Below are 27,993 nucleotides of genomic sequence, written 5' to 3'. Positions count from 1 at the left end.
AGGGCAGGAGGGGTGGGTCTTGCCTCCCTGGATGGTCTGCTCTCCTGATGCTCATGTGGGGTGTCCAAGGAGACGTCCCCAGTCCCCCGACACCTCTCCCAGCCCTCCCAGGTGTCCCCTGGGCCCCAGGACATACTCAGCCCGGCTGGGTCTCGGGAAGCGACCAAATCTCCCTTTACCCGTCAGCACCACCTGCCAGCTCACCCTCTCCCCGCTCCTTTCTTTCCCCGCTGGGCTGCCCGGCGGATGACACACTGCCGCTCCGAGGACACGGGGGACCCCTCACTGACCGTCCCCAGCCGTCTCGTTCACGATGCCACAAGCTCTCGGCGCCCCAGGTGCAAGAAGCAACTGGAAAACCTGGCCGCGGCTGGCGTCCTTGATCTGCGGGTGCCCTAGGAACTTCCACAAGAGGGAGAAATTTTTCTAAGCCAAAGTGGGTTGAAATGACTTGAGGAGAAGCCGTGTCGGGCGGGGCTGAAGGCCGGGCTGGGGGTGGCGGGAGGTGCAGGCCATGGCCCAGGCCCGTTTCCCAGCCGAGACCCTGAGCAGGTCAGGCCACGCGTCAGGCCCGCATTGCACATCCAGGGACGGGCGGGTGCCCCCCACCGCCTGCTGGCTGAGCGGGGACGGAGCCGCTGACCCATCAGGCCTGCGCAGGGCCACTCGACACACGGGAGGCTGTTCCCTGGTTCGGGGACTTGGGAGCACGCTCTTTGCTCACGGAGACACGCCCCTCCGCCCTTGGTCTGGGGGTGGTGGGGGGTGGACAGCAGGGCAGTCAATGATACGCCCCAGGCGAGAGCCCCTAAATGGGAAAGTCACTGGCTCCCAAACAGACAGGGTGAGGTGGTCGCCGGCCCTCTAGGGCTGAGGGTCAGTCACCTGGGGGGTGATGGTCCCCACCCAGTCAGCCCCAGAGCCTCGGCAGTGCTCACTGGGCACCTCAGGAGGACGGGCCATGGCAGCTTGTCACCTCGTGCCGACGTTTGGTTCCCCCAAACCTGCGGGAACAAGACCCACTTGAGAGGAACAGTCCGCGGGGTGCAGACTCTCCCCAGCTGGTTTCCTGCACTCAGCTCTTCTTCCTCGTTCCCAGTCTCTGCCCAGAGCCCCTCCCGCCGCATGGCCAAGCCTCGTTGGCTCTCAGACGCGCTGTCCCTGCAGGCACCGGGGAGCTTCTGCAGAAAGCGCCCTCGGCATCCTGCTTAGTCGGCTCCTCAAGGAGCCCCCAGGGGCTGCCATGACGCCTGGCTGCCCCCTCCCCGGGGCTGGCCCTCCCCCTCCAAGCTGCCTCTGCTCAGATCAGGCCCATTGCGGTGGCTTGCAGGTGTGTCTGCGTGTGTCTGGCGACCACGTCTCCAGAGTTCTTCGGGAACCCCAGCCCCGGGCACGGTCCCCCCCAGCCACGGCCCCCGTCCTGCTTCCAGCAACCTCGTTGGGTCCCCCTTAAGCTTCAACTGCATCTTCCACCCTGGGAGTTGTGACTGGGCTCCACCACTTCTTTCCACCCTCCCTGCTGGCCCTCGCCGCCTCACAGGCCCAGATGTCCCAAGGTCTCAGCCGCAGGGAGGCTCGGCCTCTGCACCGGGCTGTGCAAGGGCAGCTACTCCTGCCACCCTGGGGGTCTCCTTCTGGGAGGGCTGGTCATGCCTGCTCGAAGCCTTCCTTGCCTTTTGGGCTCCACGGCTGTCTCGTGTGTCATATGAACACAATGTGCACATACACAGATAAGACGTGTGCATGTGTGTGCCAGTTGAAGCAACATGTGTGTGTCACGTCCAGCTGACGTCTGTATGCAGACCGTGGGACAAACAGGAGGACGTGCTGTTGTGTTCACATTTACTCAGCTGCCTGGAATTTCCCTACATGGAGTGTACAGACAAATATTAATTCAATATTTTTCAAATGCAAACATATAAGAATATAAAATAAGTGTTTAAAAGAAACACAGGCAGGGTATACACAGTTCTCTGTAGAAATACTTGACATATGTACAAAAAGTGTACATAAATACATTTTTTCCTAAGTGAAAAGCTGAATTTGTTCCAAATCGGGAGGGGACAGCTTTGAAATGCTCTCCCTGCGTGAACCCAGCTTCACAGAGACCCACACATCTATTTCGGAGCTCTTTCTTTTGTTCTATTAATACATGTCCTTTTTATGCCAATATCACACTATTTTAATTGTAGCTTTGTAATGCGTTTTGATTCTTGGTGGAATAATTCCTTCTCATTCTTTTTGTCTTTAAAATTTCACTGCTATTCCTGCATGTTTTCTTTTGCCGACAAACCTGAGGATCAAGTTCCCAGAAATTCCCAGAATTCGAGAGGGATTACATTGAATGACTAGGTGAATTGGGGTGAAAATTCATTTCGGGGGTGATGACAAAAGCCCCACCCAGGACTCTTCTGCTTCTCCGCTGCGGTCTGGGCCCGTCCCGTAGGTGTCCGATTGCTCCGCCCGGTGAGCCCGATGCCCTGCCGGCTTCATTTAACATGTTCTGTGGTTTTTGTTAATGTAAATAGGACTTTTCTGGTGGAAATTTCAAAAGTATAGACAACTGGAAACAATAAGGAATCTTCTGTCCCCAACTCAAGCATCAGCAATGAGGGGCCCGGGGCAGGCTCCGCTTCCTCTCTGCTCCCCCGAACCCCCCTCTGCCCAGCTATGCGCAAGCAAATCCTGGATTTTATGTCATCGCCACCGTCGACTCTCTTGTGTCCATCTGGCCACCTTCTTAGTAGTTCTAATAACAACTTACAGTTAATCTTTGCTTTTCTGGGTAGAGACCCCTGCCACCTTCTCTCCCCCGCCCACTACGTGACGCGGAGCGCAAGGTGGACCTTGTCACGGTGACACCTCTCAGCTTGCTGTGCACCCCACGGAGGACACCCAAACCCCGAGTTTCTCAGGACCCCTCGGGGCAGTTCTTCTGAAACCTTCTGCTCACACTCGGGTCACAGGGCCAGGCCTGCCCCCTCGTTCCACGGTGCCCTTTAACCATCAGGTAAAACAGCTGATGGTGGAGAACAGCGTCCCCCACACCCCTCCGAACCCCCAGGTCTCAAAGCTCCGAGGTGTGTGTCTTGGGTTCATTCTTGCAAAGCACCTGCAGTGAAAGTAGGGCCGGTTCCCCCAAGCACAGAACTGAGTAGAACGGCGTGTCCACTGCTCAGAAGCTGAATCCATCATTCAGCCTTAAAACAGGAGAAAATCTGCAAATGCAGCAGGCAGCAGTGCGCTCGCAGCACACTGCACACCTCAGCACCGGCAGCGGCTCGGCCCGAGAGACTTGGCAAGAGGGAGAAGCTTCATTTCCCTGCCTGCACTCTGTGGAAAGAGATGCAGACCTCAGGCCTGGCTGGCCATCTCTTGTGAGAGAGCGTCGGGCAGACCCTTGTCTTTAGACCTTCGAGACACCTTCAACAGCACTCACAGAGGGGACTCGGGAGCTGCCCCCAGAGTGAGCAGGGCGGGGGTCCAGGTGCCCGCACCCCACCTGGAATGCAAGCTGTGCGTGTCCATCCCAGTTTCAAATGCAAGACTGGGCCCTTCCCACCCCACCCTTGGGTGTCATCCTATTATGGACGTCGCTATTGACCCCTTTTGGAATTGCTTTGCGGGGTGTTTGGAGTCAGCACATCCTGCTACTTACCAGACACAGCAGATGAGCATCCTTCCTCCTGCTGTTGGCCACTGTCTGGTTCTTGCTGAGGAAGTGCCCAGGCTCCTGCCCCTCCCTGTGCCACGATCTAGGCTTCCACTGCGACAAGGCTTGAGGGTCCTTCCCCTGACAGCTGGTCCTCAGGACTATGTCCCAGCCCCAGCCCCGTGATCGGTGCCCCCTCCCGCCTCCTCCCTGCTCTGGGGCACTTTCTAGGCTCGTCTTATCCGACAGGGAGCCAGCTTGGTCGCTGTCTGCTGGCGCTGCCATTTAAATACAGCGGCTGCTTCACGAGGAGGCTGATTTTGAAATCCCGAAACAGGGCTCGGGGTTTGCCTGCAGCACATCAGGGCCACTGATACACTGGTGGTCAGTGCAGCTGCGGGAGCCCTCACGGCCGCGTCTGCGAGGTGGGGACGGTGTGCCATGGACAGACGCCAGGTGAGAACCGCGCGGCGAGGCTGACACTCGCGTCACTGCAGCCGCGCCCAGAGCCCACATGCCGAAAGCAGAGCTGCCCGAGCCCGTCTGCAAACAGCTCCCACGTGCCCTCCGTACTGCCCTGCTTCTCCCCCTACCCAGAGACCAAAGGGTTAAGGACTGGCCTGTCCAGGAGCCTCACATTTCTGCCTTTGCTCCAAGCAACGCACATTTATTTCCAGCACTGACGAGGGCTTAGTCCCAATGTTAAAAATTAGAAAATACAGAAATTAAAATTGGTCACTGTAGGCAAATGCTTTCTCTCTCTTTCTGAAAGAATGAATCACCACTTCTGCCTTCTGGGTGAGATGGACTGACTGCAACAGCCTTGATCTTGTTTGCTCCAATAGAAAATTCCATACAGTGGAAGACAGCTGAATTAGGTGTCTTGGAATTCCCTGAAGCTGCAATTCAAGAACTGTGTGATTAAGTCCTGGCATTAGCAGAGAGTAAAAAATATTTTTCTTCCAACTTCCCTGTGATTTAAAAACTCGCCGGGTTTTGACTTCTGTGGCGGCAGCGTGACGTAGAAACACATCCAAACGCTCAGGCACCGAAGCAGGGAAGGCCAGGCAGCGACAGGCCCGCAGCCCGCGGGCACAGGAGCAGCCATCGCCCGCCCCTCTGGGTTCTTGCGGGGCAGGAGAGCCGGCGGGAGAGCACCAGACGGGCCAGCAAAGGAAGCACAACCAGTTTAATCCCACCCGGATGGAGAAGTCACGTATTATAAGCTCTGAAGAACAGTGGAGCAGACCAGTGCTGTTACCCCACATTTAGGGACCCGGGCACCAAGAAGAAAGGGGGAGACCCACATAACAAGGAGGGGGTCTCATCACCCTGGGAGCAAAGGTGAGTATCTCAGATCTCACGATAAACTCAGAGCTGGGTGGGGTCCTACAGAGTGCTTCCTGCTAGGTCTCAGGAGGGAGGTCAAAGGTGGTTTCCTTGATAAAGAAAAGGGCAGAAGTATTGGGGGGTGGGAGGACTCAGGCCAGCACAGAAGCTTCTCCTGCCCTCCAGGGCCCTGGCTGCTTTCACCCGACATGATCTGCTGTCTCTGAGTGGGGGGGTCTTCCCAAGGCTCACTGGCCACTCTCACCTCCAATCCCCACAACAGGGTGACAGGATGCCCGGTCTATCAGATCCTTGTGGGGGGACTGACCCCACATCGCTGACTGGGGAGGACAGTCTCCAGGCCAGCGGTGGGGGGAGGTAATCTCTTCTCCTACGAGGTCTTCAGTTTTTCAGCCTTCAGATTCCTCCCTAGTGCAGCGAGGCCCGCATCCCTGAGCTGGCTGTTTCCATGAGATTCCATAACCTCCCTTTCTCCACAAATAGAACTGCCTTGTAGGGCACGCTCTTTTAAGAAAGGAATATATTCTCATATAGCTTAGATGTGGTGTGGACCTCCTAGAGCACCATGGCCAGTTACATGTACTTGGTAGCTTAAAAAAAATGAGAGAAATCTCTTCTTTCTGAAGGTCAGAAGGCCTAACTCAAGATGGCGGCAGGGCCAGGCTCCTGCTGAAGCCTCCAGGGGAGAATCCTGCCTGGGTCCTCCTGCTTCTGGTGGCCCCAGGTGCCCCTTGGCTCCTGCTCCTCCCCGCCCATCCCTGCCTCCCTCATCACTTGGCCATTTTCTTTGTATCTCAAATTCTCCTTTTCTCTTCCTCTTGTTTTTTTTTTTTTTTAAAGATTTATTTATTTTTATGCATACAAGAGCTGGGGTACAGACCAGAGATGCAGGGGGTGAGAGGATCCACCAGAGACAGAGCGGGGAACAGAACAGGCAGACTGACCAAAACACACTGCTGAGGGGAGCAGTGGGCGAGTCAGGAGAGGTCTGCTGCGCCATGTGGGTTGCTCTGTGGCCGGCGGGAATCGAACCAGCACTGCAGACAGCTGCAGACAGCTTCACGGCGCTGGGCTCAACTGCCTGTGCCACCAGGGAGGCCCGAAAGTAGATATATTTTTATGCATCACAAGCTACACCCAATATCAGCAAAAAGACAGAAAAATAAAATGACATTTTTTGTCCTGAGCCTGCTGTGATGGGCGTGGGACATACGTGGTCTGTACGTGTCACTCATGGTGCCGCTCACGCATGTCACCTCCGCTGAGCAGATACTACGTGCTGGCCACTCCCTACTCACTGGGTGACAGTAAGGCCTTCCAAAGAGAATCTATCATCTCCCCTCATCCTTCCCACAACCTTGAAATTGGTCATTCACTAAAAACGCATCTTACAGGCCAGCAGTCGGCTCCATTGTGGGCTCTAGCTGAAGATCAAGAGCTAGAAAATGGCAGACATGGAATCTGTGTCAAGAGCTCTTGGAGTCCAGAAACTCGCCCTCTTGACCTCAGGGGAGGCTCAGTCACAAGGATAGAGTTATTTACTGAGTGTGGAATTTTGTTGATGGGATTAGTTTTATTTTGGGAGAACTTTACTATTTGCTGGTCAAGTCTTAAAATACTTAAAAGTTAAAATGGGGGCCTCCCTGGTGGTGCAAGGGGTTAAGAAGCAACCTATGATGCTATCAGCAGCCACTGCAGCACGGGTTCGATCCCGTGGCCAGCGAGGTGACCCACATGGCACAGCAGACCTCTCCTGTCACCCCGCTGCTCCCCTCAGCAGTGGATTTCAGTCAATCCACCTGTTCTGTTCCCCACTCTGTCTCTGGTGAGTCCTCTCACTCCCCACACCTCTGGCCTGTACCCCAGTTCTTGTATACATAGATAAATAAATCTTTACAAAATAAATAAATAAAATAAAAGTTAAAATAGACCAAAGAAAAATAGAAAAATCTCTTAATCCGGTAGTCCAGATAGGCTCTTTGTTCTATGCATCTCAGTGAGTAAATAAATAAACATTTGATTTATAATCAGTGAGGTTAAGGTGAATACATGTATTTACTTTGATTTTCCAATTACATTATGGCACTTGGACATGTATGCAGCTAAATACTAAATACTATTTTTAAAACAATTTTTTCCTGCTGGAAAAAAATCATCCACATGGGGCCTCCCTGGTGGTTCAAGGGGTTAAGTCATGGCACTATGAAGCTGTTGGCAGCCACTTCAGCCTGAGTTCTGTCCCTGGCCAGGGAAGTGACCCACATGGCGCAGCAGACCTCTCCTGCCGCCCGCTGCTCCCCTCAGCAGTGTACTTCGGTCCTTCTGCCTGCTCTGCTCCCCGCTCTGGCTCTGGTGAATTCTCTCACCCTCCTGCGCTTCTGACTGTACCCAGTGCATGTATAAACAAAACAAACAAATAAATAAATAAAAAAAACATGCCTCTATTAAAAAAAATATATATGTAAAAAAAAAAAATCATCCACATGATGTAACCTATTGTTGCATGCTTAGGTTGTATGTAATTTCTTGCTATTAAAATAACTCAGAGAAACACCCCCATCTACGTACGTGGTTAAGTTCACTGGATCATGTAAGAGCCGCCACCATCGCTTTGTCTCCATTTGCCTAAAAAGCAAAGTTGCTATTTGAGCAGGCGTGTCTCATCTAAAAGTCTGGGGACCTCGCATTTATGGGGTCTCTTTATCTAAGCTCTGGCTGTCTTTCCTTCTGATGTTCAAAATGTAAAAACCAGTAGCAACGATTTAATTGTTTATCAGGCTCTTAGCTGCAAGGGACACGGAATTATTCAAATTAGCTGAGCAACGTGAGAAGCATTAGTGGGATAAGTGAGGCACTCAGGGCAATGGGAGGCTTAGCTGCAGGCCTCGTCTGAAACGGAGGCTCTGTGGTAGAGCTAGAGATGGAAATGGGAGGTCATCGGAAGGTAAGGAAAATTCCAGACACTTGAGACCAGAAGTCTCTGCACAGCCTTTATGGTGCTTCTATTGCAGCCCCAATATTTTCTCCCCGTCTGCTTCACCTGCCAATAAAGGACGGATGCCCTCTCCTTGCTGCATTTCTGCTTCCGTTTCCAGCAGAGAGTCTGACTGACCACGTGTATAACGGCATCCTTGCTCTGAGGAGCAGGCGCTTCATGCACCTGTGACCTGTGCAGCCAGCAGGGTCCTGAGCCTGGGGGGCCTCCTGCTTCGGTCAGTGGTCCTCGGAATGGGTTCAATCGCTGCTCCAAATTATTAGCAGCTTTGAGCTTGAAATTGTGTTTTGTAAGTAAATCCAGTGTGTGAGCAAAGGGAACACACACAACTTTTGTGTCCTACTTGGCTCACTGTCCTTTGGGATGCTCTGGGAACGCGGGATTCTGGTGGCTCTGCCGTGTGTGGGGTTGCAGAGACCCAGAGAGAGGAAAGCAGGAGTGACTACCTCCCCGCATCTATGACTGAGTGAGGGAGGGAGACACAGGTGGCCCCGAGACCAGGCTTTCCATTAAATCCAGAACTTGCTTCCAGGGCAGGGAGAAGCCAATGACACTTGCCGCTCTCAGTCAAACTCTAGTGCAGACACTGAGGACAGAGAAGGAAAAGACTCAGGAAGCTTCCTCTTCCTGTCGGTTCTTCCTCACTTGTTATTTAGCCCAAAGCAGAGCGTTAGTCCAATTCACGAGTCTCCTGGAGTGAAATGCAGATGGTTGTGCAGGAGCTTGCCGCCTCTTGCATTCTGGTAAGAAGGAAATATGTGTGCACGTGGGAGCTGCCCAACCCCAACTGTGATTCTGGCTATTCAGCACAGGAATTAAATGCTCTTATATTTGCATTTCAACAGGAATTGAACAATAGAACGAGGAATAGTACAATTCAGGGCAAAATTTAAAATTTTATTTATTCTTTGCTTAAAATGACATTAAAAAGCAAATGCAAAATTCAAGAGAGGGGATGAGAAAGGAAAAAGTTTTATCTGCTATTGAGTGGCACTGCCCCTGCTTTTTGAACAAGAGAATCCACATTTTCACTGCCCTGGGCCCCACCCACAGGTGCAGCGGCCCCTGCAGGGAACTGTGCACATCCCCACCTGCCCGGGGGCGTGGCCTCCTCTGCTCCAATCAGCTTGCGTTTGGAGGATCACATGACTCAAAACCTGGTTGCCACTGCTTGGATGTTTCCCTTAGAGATGAAGGCAGCTGTGTGTTTTTGTTTTTTTTTTAAATAATAAATTTTATTTTTATATTCCCCATACAATTGCAACCCCCCCATTCTGACCCCAATCCCTCCCCTCCCGCCCCCCACCCCCAAAAAGTGTCTCTGGTTCATAGTTTTTTGTTGATTTTGATTTTCACTTTCTTACAGTTATTCATTTTCCTGGTCCCTTATTTAAGTTTTCTAGATTCCTGCTATGAGTGAGACCATCCGGTATTTTTCTTTTCTTTCTGGCTTATTTCACTGAGCATGATCCCTTCCAGCGCCATCCATGTTGCTGCAAATTGCATGTGTTTATCTTTTTTGAATGCTGAGTAATATTCCATGGTGTATATGTACCACATCTTCTTGATCCAGTCATCTATTTTTGGGCATTTGGGCTGTTTCCAAAGCTTAGCTATTGTAAGCAGTGCTGCTATAAACATAGGGGTGCAGGTGTTCTTTGGAATGGATGTTTCTGTGTCCTTTGGGTAAATCCCTAGGAGTGGAATTGCTGGATCCTATGGAAGCTCTATGTTTAGTAGGTCCAGAAATCTCCACACAGCTCTCCATAGTGGCTGGACCAGTTTGCACTCCCACCAGCAGTGCAGGAGAGTTCCTTTTTCTCCACACCCTCGCCAACATTTGTTGTTGCTAGTTTTTTTAATATGTGCCATTCTCACTGGTGTAAGATGGTATCTCATGGTAGTTTTGATTTGCATTTCCCTGATGACAAGTGATGTTGGACATTTTTTCATATGCCTGTTGGACATTTGCATTTCCTCTTCAGAGAAGTTTCTTTTTAGCTCTTCTGCCCATTTTTTGACTGGATTATTTTCTTTGTTGTTGTTGAGTCTCATCAGCTCTTTGCAGATTTTTGTGATCAGTCCTTTATCATTAGTGTTGTGTGCAAAAATGTTCTCCCAGTTGGTGGGGTTTCTCTTTGTTTTTGTTATTGTCTCTTTTGCTGTGCAGAAGCAGTTCAAGGTTTCCCTGACATCTCCGCACCTGAGGGGGCTCGTGCTGCTTGAACTCCACCCTGCCGAGCGGGGGCAAGGAGTTCTGCAGGCTGTCATTGTTTAAGAGCTTCTGAGAAACTTAAATGGGCGCCATCACACACATTAGAAATAGCCACGAAGTTGAGTAAAGGCAGAAAATGCAGTGGTTGGGGCCCTTTCAGCATTGCAGGGGAAGTTCAGCACCGTTCATTATTCCAGCGGGACTTTCAGCTAGTGTCTCTGAAGAGCAGGCAGCGGTCATTGGTCAAGGTCAATCACGACTCGCTTCCAGTGCTGGGGGAATCAGTCCCAACCAGGCCTGTCGGATGCTCCTGAGAGCAGGGGCCGTGCTTGGGGACGCCCAGGCGAGCCGCTGTGTGACCGCACCAGAATTCTCAGTGGCTGCAAGAGAGAAAAATACAGACAGGTACACGACCTGTATTATGTATTGGACACCAACATCCTTGCTGTTTCATTTAATCCTCAGCCATCCTTTGAGATCAGCACTGCATCCTTAGTTCACAGCTAAGGTTAGTCAGCTTAGAGGGAGTGCGTCATTTTCCTACAGTCACAGGTTAATACACAGCAAAACTCATCTCACCGATTTCCTGTGCTGCTGGAGCTGGCTGATGACTCTGAGGGTCATCCAAGTTCAGCATGACAATATATTTTAGATCCTCCTGCCATGAGGTCTGTCATTTACAAGTCAGGTAGGGTATTTGGAATCTATTCATACGAGGTGAATACTAAAGTCAGAAGGAAAAGTCAAGATTTGTTCTGATTTTTTCCCCCCAGTTAAACATGTCTTCTAGCAGTTGAAGTCTTTGGTTTGTGTTATCATTTCTGGCCTAGAACCAGGTCAGCATGAATCAGAGCTGATGTAATGCATTTCTTAGCGGTGCTCGTGGGGCCCAGGTGCAGTGCGCTGGATGATGAGCTCAGAAATCTGCCTTGTCCCGGGTGAGCAACTCTGATGCGTGACCTGGGTGCCTGCGTGCCGACCAGAGAACTAACAGGAGAACCTGGAGGAGCAAGCATTGGGGCTCAGAGAGGTGACCCCACCTGTCTTGCAAAGCTGCAATATCATATCAGCTCTACATGGAACCTGGTGTAGAAAACCTGAGAGTCCAGGTTTGCATTTTGCCCCTGGAAGCAGAGGGGTTGTCAAGAACTATGTAGCGTCGCCCACAAAATCTGCTCCTCAGGGGGGGCTGATGGAGGGCACTGCCGCAGAGCCCTGAAATCTCGCCAGCTGTGAGAACTGGCACGGCATTTTGGAGCATAGGATTTATCTGAGTAGCCTAACTTTGAGGTACTCCCCCTAAGACTTATTGCAGCACGTTTTAATTAGAACTAGAAAAATATTACCTTTATTGTAAACTCCTGAGAGTAGAAAAGGCTGTAATAGAAGATTATTAGCCTCTTCCTGACACATGTCTCTCCCTATCCCGGCTTCAGTTCTCAGAGGTAACCAACCACCACTGTTACCAGTTAACAGCATTATTCTAAAATTTCTATTTATGTAAATGTGCACATTGGAACATTTTTGTCAAAGCCCTAATTTCTGTTCCACAAAGATATAAGGAACAGTGAAGCAATAAAGAGGTTCATGAACTCATACTTCAAGCTAAAACCAAGCAGTCGATGAATCCTGAAATAAGCTATTTAAATGCCAACAGGAAGAGGCTGGGTAAGGGAGACTGATATCCCCGACAGTCTTCTGTCCACCCGCAGAGAGCGCGGAGAGACCGCCTGCATGTGCTCAGGCGGAAAGATGTCTAAGGTGTCCTTTTCATGGAAAAGTAGTGACACGATGGCACCACAGCGTTGTCCTTAAACAGCGCCACGGTGTGACACTGTCCTTGCATATTTCAGCCTTGCGACTTGCTACTTTCCCTAAGTGTTTGTTAGTTCCAGGGACTTTTTGGTAACTCTTTCAGATTTTCTACATAGATAACCGTGTTGTCTGTGGCCAGAGACAGTTCTGTGTCTGCTTGTCCATCTGTATGCTTTTTATTTCCTTTCTTTGTCTTATTGCATGAGCGTGGACTCCCGCGCGGTGTTGGGAGGTGGGGCGATGCGGGGGGCAGGGAGCGCGTCCTTGACTTGTTCTTGATCTTAGTGGGAAAGCTTCTAGTTTCTCACCACTAAGTGGTATGTCAGTGGTAGTTTTTGTGTAGACAGCCTTTATCTGTCCGGAGCATGTGCAGTGTTGCGCAACACGTGCCATCAATTAAGTTTCGCTTTACTGTTTCGCCTTCTGAGAAACCACAGGTTTTTCCTGTTAATCAAATGAGACTGGGAGGTACGATGGGAGGAGCTACCAGGATATAAGAAGAGAACCACGAGAAGGTCGGGGGGTTACTGTGAGAGGAGCAGAGAGAAGGTCAGGGAAGGTAGAAAGACAGGGAAAAGTAAGAGAGGGTAAAGGAAAAATAAAGAAGCAACTGCTAGCGTCAAGTTGTCTCAAGCCCCTCATTTCAATCCTCAGCTCTTCTCTTTTCGTGCCTACGAATGCTGCGGATCGGGATATTTATCCAGTTGAGAAAGTACCTCTTTATTCTTTTTTTTTTTTACTTTATTTATTTATGCATACAAGAGCTGGGGTACAGGCCAGGGGTGTGGGGGGGTGAGAGGATTCACCAGAGACCAGAACGGGGAACAGAACAGGCAGACTGACCAAAGTACACTGTTGAGGAGAGCAGCGGGCAAGTCAGGAGAGGTCTGCTGCGCTACGTGGGCCACCTCCCTGGCTGGGGATCGAACCCGTGCTGCAGAGGCTACGGACAGCCTCATAGGTTGCGTCTCAACCCCTTGCACCACCAGAGAGATCCCAGTACCTCTCTATTCTTCATTGATGGAGTCTTATGACCCGGTGTTGCATTGTGTCGATTTTTCTGCTCAGTTGCCACGATCATGTGGTTTTTCCTATTTTGTATGCTGATGCAATGGATTACAGTGTTATACTCGTTGTTTTCTTAAGTCAAGATTTTTGGGGAGAAGTTGATTTTAGGGGACATTTATGCCGTGGTGTCCAGAAGGAACAAGAGAAGAGGCCCCTGGTCCTCGGACGGGGTTTGGCTGCCATCTTGGCTCCTTCAACCTCCCTTCTTACTCTCTGCACGAGACCACACATGTGATCTGGCTTAGCTGCATCTTGATAAATGTTTGCAACTTTATTGAGTCCAAAAATCTGGAAGGAATTTAGACAATATGTGCTGGAATACATGTTGGTTCTCAAAAATAAACAAGCAGGGCCTAATGTTCATAAGTATTATCAAAGACAGAAAAGAATGAATACTTTTGTAAAGAGATATTACTAGGGGACAGTCACTGGTCAGCGGGACACACTGCTTCAAGAGAAGCCAGAGCAAATGTTTCCCAATGAACTAGAGTTCTGAAGGAATTGGAGAAAATGCTACGCGCTTTCCACCTTGCATTCCTTAAAACATTCAGGAAAAAGACACCTGTGAAAGGTGCGCGGACAGTCGTAGCAACAGAGCCGGGAGAGCAGCAAGAATGTGTGGAGACGCCACCCACGGGGAACTTGCATCCTAAGTGGAAGCAGCAACAATTCAATGCCGCTGAGCACCCGAGCAGCTCAGGAGACCTGCGTGGGATTTTTCCTTGTGCCTAAAAAGACAGACAAAGATATGAAAGAGACAAGGAAGTCAAAAGGATGTGAAGAAAAGAGGAGGGAGGCAGACCCTTCAAGAAGCCCCGTGCTCACATCAGGAGGCAGAACGAGTGGGAAAGGAGTTTAAACCAGAATCTTCTGGATCTGAAGAACCGGACTTGCAGCTCGAAATGGCTCATTAAAAACAACGGAACACCGGGCTTCCCCTGGTGGCACAGTGGTTGAGCGCTGGGCTGGGAAGCTGCCCGCAGCCTCTGCAGCGCCAGTTCGATCCCCGGCCTCCAGCGAGGGTCCCACATGGTGCAGACCTCTCCTGCCGCCCGCTGCTCCCCTCAGCAGCGTGTTTCGTCAGTCTGCCTGTTCTGTTCCCCACTCTGGCTCTGGTGAATTCTCTCACCCTCCCGCGCTTCTGACTGTATCCAGTGCTTGTATAAATAAAAAAAATAATAATAATATTAAATAAATAAATAAATCTTAAAAAAAAAAAAAAAACCCAAAACAAAGGAGCACCCTTTGGCCTCCAACTTACAAAGTGCTGCTTTCATAGCTCGGGGGCAGAGAAGTGTTCCAGGAGCTCAGAAAGAGCAGGAAAGTGCCGTAAAAGCAACAACACAACAGGACCAGATCGGGGCTCCCGGGAGAGTCGGGGATCAGCCTGGTTACAGAAGTCACAAAAGCAGACCCCAGAGAGCGGCGGGGTCGTGTCCTGAGAGTCGTGGGGATGGGACGGCGGCGCACGGGGGCCGAGTGAGGCTGAGGGCAGCCGGAGAGTGGAACCTTGGAGAGAAAAAGCCCTTTCTGTCTATTCTTCAAGGGGGCAAATACAGGGGAAGATATTATCAATGAAAACAGAAATAAAAATACTAGTCAGAAAAAGGATGAGCGACAAGTGTGGCCAAAGGGAGAGAATGATGCTTGCGCCGCAGCCGCAGCGAGAGCGGTCAGTACCTCCCTCCGGAGGCGCCGGGGCATCTGGGCGTCCAGAACGAGCTTGCTGGGCGCCGAGAGCCAGCGGCTGCAGACGTGCTCAGGTTCTTGGCTCCATCCAGAAATAATCTCAGACGCATCAATGCCCCAGACACCCCAAGTCCCGCCACCGAGGTGTAGCTGGGGCTGCATCTGCACTTCTGCTAGGAGGGCACTCGGCCCTGACCACTGGGCAGCCGGGCTTCACAGGGCGCTGCATCCTCTCAGCTCAGCGTGTGACGCAGACCCACGACCGAGCAGACTGACCCTCCTCACCCAGCCACCTGCCAGTGTGGGGGCTGAGGAGGTTTGCGGAGTTGCCCGCCCTACCTGCCCAGCACTGTGCCTGCCCTCCCGTCCTCCAGAGGGCCAGCTTCGCCCCAGGCTGCCCGGCTCACCCAGACACAGCTGGCTTCCGCCTCCTTGCGCGCAGGGAACCGCCCCACCCTCTCCCTTTGCAGGATCACGCTTCTGCCCCAGCTTCTGACACCTGCTGTGTTTTGTGTGGTGCTGGGCAGGGCCACCCTGGACTCGATGGCCAACATCCCCAGCCCAGCCCAGCTCCCCACTGTCTGGTCCTGAGCCGAGTCACGGCTGGACCATCTTTTCCAGAGGAAAAGCCTCCGTGTGTTTTCCAGGCTCCTCGCTTGCTCGTTTGTTGTAGGAATCACTGTCTGTTCTGATTTCCTACCCAGCTGACCATGGGCGAATTTTTAGTGCTTTCCCACATTGGTCAGTCCGATGTCCTCCGAGCTGGACAGGTGAGAGAGCGCCCGAGGGCTCTGTCCCACTAAGTCTCCGGGGTAGACTTGCTGGGGTGCCTGGGAACAGGACGCCCTGCCTGCTCCCTCAGCCAGCCCTCACCCCAGCTTTGTACCTGCCAGGCCCACAGAGTCTGTCCAGCCCACCTCTGAGCTTCTGCTCTGATTTCCCAATACTGTTAGTTTGCCCCTGACTCTCAACTCTCCTCTGCCCACCTCCCCACCAGCCCTCTGCTCTGTGCCCTCCCACAAAGACCCACATCCATGTTCTGTCCATGGCCCGTGGCTCACCCCAGCTTTGGGCCCAGTTCAGGCCGAGTCAGCCCTACTCCCCTCTCCTGTCCTGACCTTGAAGTTCCAGGGCCTGCTGGGCAGACCTCCTGGCTCTCCTGTCTGTCCTTTGGGGGGTCACATTTGTCCTTTGGGGACAGGGTTTAGGTTTTCTCTGGAGATAGTCCTGTGCCAATGTTTTTCATTCTCTCTGGCCACTTACTCCTCACTTTCTAGGCTGGGAGCTAGGTGGTTCGCCAGGACGTTGCCTTATTGCTCACGCTACAGGTGCCCAGGAACGGGCCTTTCTCTCTCTCTCGGGACACTGGTGCACAGGGGCCAAATCTGCTCAAATCTGGGCTCTGCTAGTTGGCATGACCTCTGCTAGCTGGGATGACCTTGGGCAAGGTACAGCGCTTCTCTGAACCTCAGTTTCTTCATCTGCAATAGGAATATCACAAAACCAACCTCTGGGGCTGCGGTGAGAATTAAAGGTTCGACAGTGTAATGGCACAGGATGCGCTCAGCGAGTGAGTTTCTCTTTCTTCCCTGCAGTGTCTCAGGCTATTCAGCCGGACGGGGTGTCAGCATGGCTTTGTAAACATCCGTTTTGATGTGGAGTTGTTTTACCTTGTAAGTGCTGTTATTTGTGAGGCAGAAATTATTAGTGTGTTCAGCAAATATTATCCTTTTTGCATTTTCTGAGACAGGCCACTAATGGGGATTACCCAAAGCAGCAAATTACACATTTGAGAGTCTTCAGTGATCAGATCCGGAAAGAACGCAAACCCCACCACCCTGGCGCTTCCTGCCGTTTTAAAGAGGACTTTGTGCGGTTTATCGATGCAATCGATCTTGAAAGATTCTGTACTTAAAGATGGTACAGGAATTGCATCTATTTACTGGGGCAGCTCATAGAGTCACTAAGCGGCAGGAAAGCAGAATGTCTGTGAAGCAGCGGGAGATGAAACCATGGCCCCCACCTGAGAAACAGCGGGGAATGGGCCTCGTGAGGTGGGCCTGGCCCCCCGGCCAGCGGGGGATGGGCCATTTAAACCAGAAGTGGAGACAGCAGCCTCAGTGTAGACTCCAGGGCCATTTCTCATATCCTATGATTAGACTGTTCTCGGAGTGAAGTCAGGCCCTGGGGACTCATGGACCCCGAGGGGCGTCGCTGGCCTGCACCCACAGTGCTAGCTGGTCCCGGCCTGGGGCTCTGGAGTCCTGCTCAGAAGTCAGTCTACTTTTCCTAAAAGAGGAGGAAAAGCTTGCAGAGGCAGCGCTGCTGACATAAACCGGGCAAGTCCCTGTGGGTTTGAGACAGAGCCTGAGAGGGGCAGGTCCCCGAGCCTGGAGGCAGGTGGCGGCCACAGGGCAGTGACCAGGGATGCTGAGTCAGCAGAGAAAGCAGCGTGGACCACAGGCCAGGCCAGGGAGAGCAGGAGGACGGCAAACAGTCTCTTGTTCTGGGTGTGGTGTCCTCTCAGCCGATCAATCAAGGCACGGTCAGTCTTCAAGGAGAGGAGTCTAGTGCGTGGGTTTAAAAAAGGCAAAAAGAAAATGAAAAGGAAAGTGAAAGGGGGAGTTGACAATGAGGGATTAGAGAAGAAATTTGAAAATTCCAGCCCAGATGGAACCTGGAATTATCTGGACTAGGATGCACTGTGATGCCCTGATACTGACGAGCAAATTGCCACCTGCTGCTCCAAAGACACGGGAAGATAAACAGAGGCCAGCGCCTGAGCCCGCCTGCTCCTTCCGTGGCCGTCCCCGGGAGGGTTTGTCCCTGCAGCAGGCAAGGGAGGGGGACCCGGCGCTGGCCACGTGGGCACAGGTGAGCCCGGCCGCTTCCACTTACGTCGACATCTAGAGGGAAACTTGCACTTAGGGGCCCCCGTCTGTGGAATAAGTGCCCAAGGAACGCGCCCTCTGGGCTCCGGGGTGCCTGGTGTCCCCCTCCTTCTCCCGCAGCTCCCCCCAACCAGGGCGGACAAGGCTGCGGGACACACGGACAAGCCGCAGACCCTTTCAGGGTCTCACGTGCCCGCTGGGGCTGCCAGGCCCGGGTTGGGGTGAGGCGCTGCTGTGACAACAGCCCCTTCCCACCCCACCGCAGAGCCCAAGAGTGGGTGTGGACGGGAGGGCGCTGACCGGGTCTGTGGGGTGGTCAGACTCCTGCGTCAGCGTTGATCATGCGCTGACGGCACATCCCTGGCTCTGGAGCTGACGTGGCTCGGGGAGGTGAGCTGGGAACGGGGCTGCCGGGAACGGGGCTGCTGCACCGGGTCTGCCTTGACGCGCTTGCAGAGATCTGTTACCACTCGAGTGGGAAGAAATTAAAATGTAAAGTTATTCTCCTAGAAAGCAAGGTAGTACCATCGTTTTTAAAATGCACAAATGGGGGCCTCCCCAGTGGCGCAGCGGTTGAGCGCTGGGTTGCGAAGCTGCCCGCGGCTTCTGCGGCGCCGGTTCGATCCCCGGCTGCTCCCCGGCCACCGGAGGAGGGTCCCACATGGCGCGCAGACCTCTCCTGCCGCCCGCTGCCCCCCTCAGCAGTGTACTTCGGTCCTTCTGCCTGCTCTGCTCCCCGCTCTGGCTCTGGTGAATTCTCTCACCCTCCCGCGCTTCTGACTGTACCCAGTGCATGTATAAACAAAACAAACAAACAAATAAAATAAATAAATAAATAAATAAAAACCATGCCTCTATTAAAAAAAATAATAATAAAAATAAAATGCACAAATGGATTCTAGATCCGGAAAAGAACCACATGCAATAAACTCAAACAAATGGCGCAAGAGCAGCTTGTGAAAGGCCCTTCCCTGAACAGCCAGAGTCCTTCACCGAGGGCACCGGTCACCGGTGATGATGGTGATGGGCTCGGATGGTTGATCATGGAGCTGCTTTGCAGGGCCCGGTGGGCTCACCCCTGCAGCAACGTGTGCCCTGAAGGGGACAGGGCGATGCAGAAGCGCTTTGTGCCGTGACTGGAGGGGGCGCTGACAGCCCCCTGCGTGCCATGTGGGCCACGTTTACAAGGAACACACAGTGGGGACGTATCTCCGTTCAACTGGCCTAGACCTTTGTCCCCATGTACGCACTGAGTGTCCTGTTGATCTACAAAGTGTCTCAGGTGGACGACAGATGGGCCTTTTATTATTGAGTCAGGAGGAAAGACTTTCTAAACGGGTGGGGTGTAGACTGCGTAACTGAAAGGGAATGATCTGGGGTGGGCTTAGGTTCCAAAGAGGTGGGACTTGGTAGTTTCTTAGGGGACAAATAGGGAATAATAATGACCGAGGTTTGCCCTGGGGCTCAGCTTTAATCCAATTATTGCTTTGGTATCAGATTCCTTATGCTGAAAGCAAAGTATATGTGGCAACAGTGAGACATTTCTGTGGAATCATGGTCCTATTTTTGCAACTCATTTTCTAATAAACACCAAAGAATTCTCCTGCCTCTAATATTTCCAAGTAAAAAACTACATAGCAACACAGTGAATTTATTCAGACATTAAGGTACACACACACACAATTGTGTAAAAGGATAATAAAAAAAAAAAAAAAACAACCCAAAACCAACAATGAACTTTGGTGACATCTCAAAGCCACAATTGAAATTTTACTTAGAACAGAAATGAAAGTTAATGTTACTGAAACTATCTCCAAACAACAGTTCCCTGACCGGCTGTTTTGTTAGTTCCTCCTCTGGTGTCTGTTTCCCAGGCTCGTATTTCCAGGGGGGGTAGGGGGGGTGGGGGGTGGGGGGGTGGGGGGGGATGAGTCTTGTCTTCCGACCATTCTAGCTCCTTCTCTGATGAGGAGACATTTATTGTTTGCCATTTGGAATATTAAAATTTTTAATTGCTGAGTAATGCTTTGAGTTCATTAAAATTTTAATAACTCATGCATTTACAAACATCCACGTTAGGAAACCAAAAGCGGGTGCAGAGAGAGTGTTCCCAGTCCTGCCATCCACAGCTCTGACCCTGCTATTTAAGAGGCCTCCAGTGGCCTGCTGCGTGCGCCTGGTGTCCTGAGTGGGCCTGAAGGGAAAAACTCGCCTCAGGGCAGCTGTGTTCCTGGCGGTGACAGAGCCCTGGCGGCGAGTTCAAGGAAGTGAATCAAGGGCTACCTGGAGAACAGGAAGAGGGAGCTCACCTGCCTCAAGGGCTGTGCGGCACGTGCCAGGGCCTGGGCCGACAGGTGCATCCCGGAGGGTGGACAGCGGCTGAGCAGGTGGACTTCTGGGAGGACGGCTGACGAACAAGACCAGCCACGCTGCCCATTTCACACCCCTGATTTCCAGGGTCCGTGGCTAAGTCACCCCACGGTTTCAGCCACCGTGTCTGTGACAGGCCGCTGTGCAGGGAGGACACTGATACAGATGTCACCTCCCACGTCCTAGAAATGTCAAACTGAGATTTCAAGAACCCAAATATTTTGCCCCAAATCAGCAACAGTCACAGGCAAAAATGCAGCCAAACTTCGGCCCCAGGTCTGGCGACTCCAGAGCCCTCACTGTGAAGTCTGCTGCGCTGGGTCCCTGCGCGGTGCCCGCTCTGCCCCTCGCTCCTTGGGATTACTCCAGCAAACAGAGGCGATGTTGACGGAGCGGGAGCCGGCGCTCCGTGCCCGCAGCGTCTGAACGGGGACGGCGTGACCTTGCCGGGAGCCCTAGAGTCAGGAATAACTCCACATAACTGCAAACGCTGGGGTTTCAGTGGGAAGGATAAAATCATAATAGAATTAAGCTCAACAATTTATAAAACTGCGAGGGTTGCATCTTAATTCAACCTGGCTCGGTCGGGGAGTGTGGGGGCAGAGCTCAGACTTAGGGATATTCAGAACCCGCTGAGTCAAGGGCCTGCATATTCATGAGGTGTCAGCGCTGCCACTGACTGCAGGGGGGCGCGTGACATTCCAGGGTCTGCTTGCTGTGCCCTTGTCACTGCCTAGTAAACTAAAGATCGCCCATCGCCCCGACTTAACTTCGCCACCGATCCAGATCCATCCGCTGCAGGATCTTGACTATGTCCCCCGGGGCCTCCTCGCTCAGCACTGAGTTTTTCAAATGCCATGGGGGTGGGGGAGGTCACACAGGCAGCTTCTCAGGCTCCTGTCATTTATTTGTTCCCCGCGTGACTTTATTTGGGTTCCAGGCTGAGCGTTCCCTGGGTGAGCCAAGGGGGAACAGTTCCAACCCCTCCTGCCAGCTCCTCTGCCCTCGGGGACCTGCGGGGTCGCTCCTTCACCTGTGTGTTTCTCTGCTGCAGCAGAGCAGCTCCAGCCTCATCTGCCTGTGCTTTGTGTGCCCACCTGAGGTTCCATTTCAATGAAGGATCTGCAGCCACAGAGGGCCAAGAGCTGAGGAGCCCAGGCCACAGGGCTGCAGCTGGGGACGAGCTCACCCAGGATCCCAGGTACTCTGCTGGTGGCCGAGACGCAGCTGAAAGGAGAGAGGCAAACCCCTCTGACCTCATGGGCTGACTGCTTCGGGATGAGAACCCCACACTCTGTATCACCCCTGGGGACACCTACTTGTCTCCCCCGTGCTGTGTCTTCTTGGGCCCCAAGATGGACGTTAAGATTTGTGTCATTTTCATATTTAACCTTGTGTTTGCTTGTCCCCGCCCATAATTTGATGGCATAGCACCCCCTCCCTCTGATAATTCTGGGGGGTCTCTGGGAGATTTGGACTTAACAGCATATAGCTCTGGCCCCTCCCTGGGCATCCAGGTCTCACTGCTCTGCCAGCCCTATCTACACCCCTGTCCCACCCGGAGCAGAGCTGGGGAGGCCCCAGGGAGATGTGGGGACAAAGACCCCCCTCTTCTGCAACCCCAGGGTCTGTCTGGTTGGAGATGAGGGCTCCCTCTGTCTTCATTCCAAGGCGCCTCTTCCCCGGTGCTTAGCTGGGGTTCTGTGGGCCCATGGGGTCACCTGACTGGGGGTCTGCTGTCTTCCAATGACTAATGCATTGTTCCCCTGGCATACCCCGGCTCTCTTTTTGGGGAATTTGTAAACCCCACCCCCACCCTGGCTCATCCTTTTCTGAATGGACTCTGTCAGGTGGTCCCACTCTTTTCTAGCCGACCCCTGGGCCAGGGATGAATTCAGCGCTTGCTGAACCATGGCCCCCAATGCCGGATTTCTGCCCTTATACTATTAGTGGGTAGACTGAGGGGCACCCCAGAGCCCCCAAACTTGCCTGCTCTAAATGGGCTTTGCCATCCTTCGCATCAAGACAAACATACTCTTAGCCTGTAAGACCTTCAGTAGAAAAGAACTTCCAGACAATCAGTGCGCCACAGAGGGAAGAGAGAATACGGTCCCAGAGTTCCCCGTCCCCTCGTGGGCAAACGTCCAGCCAAACAGGCTTGGCCCAAAGCGGGACCGCTGAGGCCCGGAGGCTGCCACACGCAGGGCGGGCCTGCAGGAAAGGGCAGAGGGGCCGGGCAAGTCTGGAAGGAAGGAGCAAGTCAAAGCACAAGTCAAGGTCACAGCTGCGCGGCCCGCCTCCCCACGGCTCTCGCCCACACCGCTCCTAAGTGTCTCCGTCCACGTGCCCAAGGCCCTGGGGCAGGCCCGAGGCCAAGAAGCAGGTGCGGCTTCCTCACCTGTCTCTGCTCCCCGTGCCCCTCCAGGCGGCCCCTTCCCTCTCCTCTTGCCGCCTTCCTCTCCCGAGCCCGAGTCCTCTCCAGCTTCCCCTCGCTGCCCTGCTCACCTTCCTGGGGGGGGGGGGGGGCAGGGAAGCTGGAGCCTCCCCTGACTGGTGGGAGGGGCCCACAGCATCTGGCCTGGATGAGCCCAAAGGACACTGTCCTTGCTGAGACACCGGGAGCCACCGGAAGCCACGAGCAAGCCCCAGGGAATTCCATCTTCTAGAAAATGCCCCAGACTTGCAGACTTGGGGGAAAGCCGCCCTCCCATGCTTAGAACGGAGAGTGTCTACGTGGAAACCAGCTATTTCCCAGGCTTGCCCCAGCAGGCTTGGCCTCGGCAAGGCCTCGTGAACGGGGCACACACAGGGCAGAGGGGGGAGTCATCCCGGGCGTGGCTGAGCTTCTGGAAGGCCCCCGAAGCTGCGTCCCGAATCCCTGACAGCATATCACAGACCCCTCCGCTTCTGCTCCCAGCTGCCCCAACCCAGGCCGGCCCCCCCCCCCCCCCCCCCGTCCTCCTGGGCGTCCTCCGGGACCAGCCAGCGAGGGCGGGAAGATGGACACTAGAAGGGCTGCCATTGAATTGCTGCTTTTATTCACCCGCCTCCCCATGACCGGGAGGGCGCTTTGCCCAGCCCCTGAGACCCGAGGTGCCCGGGGCCCTGCGGTGGAGCTGTGGTCGCCAGGCCTCGGGCTGGCCTCTGCCCGCGGAGTCCTCGCCTGGGAGCGGCGCGGGAGGTGCTGGGCACAGCGGTCTCGGCCCCTGTGAGGTCTTCAGTGGTTTCATCTAAAACTGCCCGTTCCACGGTCAAACCCAGACTCTGGCTTGTCCTGGGAAGTCGGGCAGTTTGTGGAGTCTGGGCCCCGAGGGAGGGTTCAGCGCCCAGCGTCCTCCAGACGGGCCATCTCCCCAGCCCCGGCCTGTGGCCCTGCTGCCCTCTCCTGCCCCCGCCTTGGGGTGGCTTCGGCGCGGCAGCCTTATTCACAGGCCCCGTTGGCTCGCTCTGGGCCACATACACCGGGCCCGGCGGAGCCGCGCGCAGACACTAGGAAGGGGAATGGCTGTTTCTGGGTCAGGTGAGAAAGAAGAGAGGAGGGTCCTCACCTGCCTCCTTCTCTGCTTCCCAACAGACGTGGCTGGTGGTGGTGGTGACGGAGCAGCCCCTCGTGGACGGGACTGGCCTCCTGGACACCGTTTTCTGTGACTTGAGTCCCAGGCTCATGGTGGAGGCCGCTGCATCACCTCTGCCAGGCGCAGCCTCCTGGGCGGGTGAAGCAGGGTGCCTGGTTCTCCAGCGGGTCGCTCCAAGGCCTTCCCGGGATCCTTGGGGGCAATCAAGCAGGTGCCCACCCCCCAACCCCCTTCTGGCCCCATCACATACTCCTAAACCCCGGTGAAGGCAGACGCTGCGTCATTACTTTGGCTCAACGGCTCTCTCTTCTCCAGGGAGACGCTTCTCACGTAGAAATCAAAACACTAGTGTGGTTGCGTGGTGCTGAGCAGTACAGGATGATCGCTCACTAAGTGCACATTTAAAACAAGGCATCCTTCCCGCAGAAACCATGAAAGCTTCAATATGCTATTAAACATTTTTTTGAAATCATTATAGATTCGCAGGAACTTGCAAAGATGACACCGTGGGCCACATTCTCTCCTCCAGCGCAACAGCTCGGGGACTCTTGGCTGATCAAGCCCAGGAAACGGACATCGGGGCGATTCCCAGGGACACACGGCTTCTGCTCTCCCCGGTGGGGGCGGGAGAGGCCCGAAACGCTGCATCCCTCGTGTGGAGGTGAGCAGGGGCGGCGCCCCTGAAGACTGCAGATGAGGAAACCCTCCGGGCTGACTCTCCAGGGCTGCGGTTCCAGCCCCTGATACAGACTCGTCCCACTGCTGCCTCTCGGGAGTGTCCTGGAAATATTTCAGAGGCGCTGGGTCTGGGTCTCGACGTGCGTCCCGGCTCTTCACCGGAGAAGGGGCTGATCCTCAGCTCATCGGAAGCAGCCCAGGCTCAATGTAGACACTGCTGGCCAGACAGAGAATGAGAAAGACAAAAATAGCAGCATCCGGGACCTCTTTGTTCACGGATCATCACTGGCAACAGTTTGATGTGTTTTATTTTTTTGTCCGCTGCCGTGTGCGCAGCTCACACACATACACGCTCATCTGCGCTGGCCGCGGCTGTGAGCTCTCGTGTGGGCTTGACACTCTCTCCTCCTAGCACAGCTTCTCATTATGGCATCTCACATGAGGGAGCAGTTTCTCATCTCATTAAAAACATGGTTGTTTTGCGGGGGGAATGACGCGCAGTTAAGACCCCGCCGGGTTCCTGGAGGCCTCCCAGGGCTGCGCTCTCGGGGCTCGCGGCCTCTGACAGCAGAGTCACCTCCCTGTGCGCGGGCCTGCTGGGTCCCTCCCGCGCTCGGCACAGCTGCAGGCACAGTGTCAGGCGCAGTGTCAGGTGCGGGGCCTCTGCGGGCAGGCAGAGCGGGGCCATTGCAGGGCTTCCTGAACCTGTGGGGTGAAGTCCTTTCCGGAAGGCCGGTCTGATTCGCGCTGCCGCCGCCTGCACAAACCAGAGCCGTCCCCACTCCACACTGGGGAGAGTCTGCTCGCGCGCTCCTTGCCGCCTTGGGAGGAGGCCACGTCTCACTCTGAGCTGCTGGTCTTCATGCGGGGGGTGGTTACAGCCGTTCAGGATCCTGGAGAAATAAAGAGGGGGGCCTCTACTTCCCCTGCCGCTCCTCCCACCTCACCAGGCACCTCTCGGTGTTTAGAAAGGACGGATGGGACGGAGTGGGGAGCCCCTGGGCAGTGGGGTGGGCAGTGCGGACAGGGGCCCACACCCCCGCAGTGGGGGGAAGAAGGTCCTGCCCTCATAGCAGAGCCTCCTCGCCCCAAAGGCCTCCGGAAATGGATGCTCGGAGCTCGGGGCGCTGGGGGCTTGTCGAGAAGAGGGGCCAGCTGGGAGGTCTGGGCCAATCCTTGACTTCTGCAGCTTCACCCCATGATGAGAGCCTGAACCGGGGTCAAGTGGCTCCACCATACATGTCCCTTATCAGGCTATAGGGCTTTTGGGAAGATCAAAAAGGTCTTGGTTTTTAAATTAAGACATAAACAAAAACTATTTTTGTTGTGAGCTAAGCGTTTTTATTTTTTTCCTTAAGTTGGAAAAGAAAGCTCCAGGGCACTTGTTGGGGTTGCGTGGGGAGGAAGAGCCTTCAGTTGGGGGAGCGGGCGCATGAGCAGCCCCAGGCCAGCCGCACGGTGCATGCGAGGTGGAGGGAGCTGAGCTCTCCAGCCCAGGCCTCACCACCAAGCTGCTCACTGCTGCCGGCAGCTGACCACAGGTGCTTGAGGGGCACATCTGGGCCCAGGGCAGCCGGACAAAGAGACCCACTGACCTCGTGAGGACCGATAAATGGCTGTTGTCATTATGTTTTGGGGGTGACTGGTTATCTAACAACTGTTACCTGATGAAGACTGCCTGCCTGGGGGATCCTGAAGTCTCCAGAATGATCAGAAACAAAGTCAGGCAGACACACTCATTAGGTCTCAAAGCAACTTATCTTCTCATTATTTATATATACATACGCACACGTATACACATATCTACACACACATATATTACTAATGTATATATTTATAATCTAGGAAGTTAATCTAGGAAGTCTCCATAGCCCTCATTATAATTCCTTCCAGTCCATTCTGTGTTAACATAACCTCCAAGATTCAGATGTGCCAGAAACAACAGTTGATGAACATTTAAAACTCCGCTGGTTTTATTTCCCAGATCTGGGTTGCTCTGATTCCTTTACAGAATTAGAACTGTTACAGGGCAGGGTGAAGGGCACCCCGGACCCCCAAACCTGCCCTCTCTAAATAGGTTCTGCCATCAGCCGCATCAAGACAAAGCAAACTCTAGTGCGCAAGAGCTTTAATGGAAAAGGAACTTTAATACAATTGTGTGCAATACAGAAAAGGAAAAGAACAAAGTTTCCAAATCAAGCACCCAGAGTTCCCCATCCCCCTGTGGGTGGGTCAATGTCCAGCCACACAAGGTTGACCCAAAACAGGGCCACAGAGGTCCCAAAGCCTGCCACACGTGTAAGGCACCTTCTGGTGGGGACCCGCAGGAAAGGCGCAGAAGGGGCCAGACAAGTCTGGAAGTTAAAGAGTGACACAGGGCAGGCCAGGGTTATTAGGCAGTTTCAGGACAGTGCAGGAGGGGACCTCTGAAGAATTCAGGGAGGCTTCAGAGATAAGGACGAGCAAGGAAATGAAACCAATTCCACTGGGAAAAACAAACATCCCAGCACCACAGATAATCTTGTTAAGGATGGTCCTGGTTTTCTTCAGATGATGAGATAAAGGGTAAAGATGCTCACCGGGAGGGCTAGACCATAAAGATAAAGATGTAACAAATGGGGAGAGACAGACCTGTTAGATAAGGAATGTGAAGATCCCCCACTCAGTAGCAAATGAAGTGAGACAGCCGAGAACGGACCAATCACAAAGAGACGGGTGGAGCTTTAGAATAATCAGGGAAAGAAAGTCTGTATTCCCTGAGACACGACTCCACTTTGGCTTCCTTGCCCCTCCCAGGCCTGGTTCCCTGGCCTGGGAGTCCCACTTTATTTCTGCTCTTTTTCTTCTCAATAAACTTTTTCTAAACAAACCTGCCTTTGCTCGCTTGCTTGCCTGAGGGTCTGCGAAGTTCCTGCTGCGGCTTCGGCTTCATGAGACACCAACCCGTGGGGGGTCTAGCGGCTGGGGCTCAGCTCTGCCCTGCAGCCTGGAATCGTTCCTGGCTGGGAGACTAGGCCTGACAATTCTGGCATCAAGAGCAAAATCAAAATCAAGGAAAACGCTGCCATTGTCACCTCCCAAAGGGCTCTCGCCCACGTCTGTGTCAAGTGTCTCCTTCCACGCCCCCAAGTCCCTGGGGCCAGCCCCAGGCCGAGAAGCCGGCGCAGCTTCCTCCCGTGTCTCCTGCTCCACGCGCCTCCTCCAGGCCTCCTCCCGGCTCTGCCTCCTCCTCCCTTCCCCAGGCTCCTCTCCAGCTTCCCCTCCGCCCTGGGCGGCTCCACGCCCCCTTGGGTGGGGCAGGGGACCCCATCACAGAAGCTGGGCGCGCTCGTCCCAAAGAGCTGCGCCAGGCTGTGCCATCGCAGGCCTGGGGGCGCCGCCAGCTCCTCCACGGAGCACAGTTTTCTGGTTCATGCCTTGGCTCAGGACCCGCTGCCTGCCTTGAATTTTGCTAACAGAGATTATCAGTCGTGCAGATACTGGCAGCAGCAAGAGAGACAAGATCCCCTGGGGCCTCTGTGAGTTATATCAGGAGCTGAGCCTCCTGGTAGGGGCGAGGCTAACGTGTCTGGGGAGAGCAAGAGAACGAAGGCACGACACCCAGCTGACTCCGTTGAGTGCTTTTCCAAAATTTTTGTCTGTTTCCTCTAGAAATCAAGCTCTGCGGGACAGAAAGCAAAGTGCACAGAGACCAA

Source organism: Talpa europaea (assembly GCF_964194135.1).
Source record: "Talpa europaea genome assembly, chromosome: 1".
Taxonomy (NCBI): Eukaryota; Metazoa; Chordata; class Mammalia; order Eulipotyphla; family Talpidae; genus Talpa; species Talpa europaea.
Note: the sequence above shows the minus strand (reverse complement) of the source record.